The following is a 1,693-nucleotide window of genomic DNA, read 5'->3' as shown; positions in this document are numbered from 1 at the left end:
GCGGCACAGTCATAAAGTGGTTCGTACTGTTGCCTCATAGCTCAAAGGTTTGAATCTCAGTCTGGAATCTTTCTGTGTGGAGTTTGCATGTTCTCCTTGTTCAGCGTGGGTTCTCTCCGGGTTCTCTGGCTTCCCTGGTTTAGGGTCTAAGACCTGTAACATGTCACTTCAAGACATGGTGCTGCTGGAATAATCAAATGAGAAGCATAAAATATATAAGGATAAAAGAAAGGCAAACAAACTGACCTCTTGTGCATCGTCCTGTGGAGAAGCAGCACTTGACACAGCTTCTGCAAACACATGCGTTTAGACAGTATTTGTTAATATTACTGATGGAGGCTTCACTGATGCTGCTGCATTCCTGCAATGTCTGTTGGTGTATGGGTGTGTGTCTTACTCAGTTGTCTCCTCATAAGTCTCCACAGGATGATCAGTGTGGTTAGTATGACAATGACACCTATAGTCACATACAGAACACTTCCTGTCCAAAGACAAAAAAAGATGATGATGTCTTAAGCAGAAATCTTTCCCACAACATATTATATTAAGAGCAGTTTACTCATCACATCCTCTTTACTTTAAATGAATTTTCAAAGAATTTAGCACATTTTCCCCCCACCAATTATGTAAATATTAAGTTTCTATCAATGACCGGAATCCTGAAACTATTTTTTTTTAAAAGTAAGAAAATGCAAAGATCAACATTGGACTGAAACACTAAAGGATGATAACAACATGTGTGCACATGTGCAATATACAGTATACAAGTGTACATCATTGATTTTGCTATTCATCAAAACACAGAGACCATTTAACATAAACTTGTGTTGGATAACAGGCTGTAACTGCAGGTCAGAAAAGATTACATCAATTATCAGTAAAATAAATGTTTTAATATATTAACCATGGTGCTGCAGTAGCATTATATCATTAGTAACTTGCATTAATCAACAATAAAACATGTTTCAATATAAAACAAATAAACTTCGTACCACTTCCTTGTGAAGCTGATGCAGTAGGTGTCGGATAAAGTGCTGTGTATGAATCAGACAAATCAGTCAAGATATTCAATTCAGTTGTAGGTATTGTGGTTACAGTGACTGTGTCGACAGCTGTTGTAGGACGTGGAAGAAGAGATGGAAATGACAGAGATAATATACTGCATATTGCTTCATTAACTAACTGGGATGTTAAGTTTTGACAAAAGGAAGCTATTTTGTTAACATGAAAAAGAAGTGCATAAACTTACCATCTATAACTTTAAGATTCACCTCCATATATGCATCAAGACCAGACCGATCAACTCCACAGTAATATTTTCTGGCGTCTGACTTTTTGAGATTAATGAAGGTCACATGTAAACCTTCTGGTCCATTAAATAACTGCATTCTGTCCATTTTCTTAGCTTTTCCATATTGTGCTTTGATGATGATGTGTTTGTCTTCTGTACATGGACTTTTACAAATGTATTTATCATTAGATTTTACATCTATCCAAAAATTTTGGTTTTCACAAATAACTGTTATATTTTTCCCAACGTGTCCCACTACGGTGAGAGTCTCCGTCTCCACAATCATCAGGACTAGAAATAAAAAACATAGGAAACATTTTAAAGTTGCCACAGTGTCAATGAATACATGGATTGAAATACAGACATTTCCATTAACACTGATCCATTTTATTATTTGCACTG

This window comes from Stegastes partitus, unplaced genomic scaffold (assembly GCF_000690725.1).
Source record: "Stegastes partitus isolate 25-593 unplaced genomic scaffold, Stegastes_partitus-1.0.2 Scaffold304, whole genome shotgun sequence".
In the NCBI taxonomy this organism is placed as follows: domain Eukaryota; kingdom Metazoa; phylum Chordata; class Actinopteri; family Pomacentridae; genus Stegastes; species Stegastes partitus.
The sequence above is the reverse complement of the archived record's forward strand: the minus strand, read 5'-3'. Positions refer to the sequence as shown.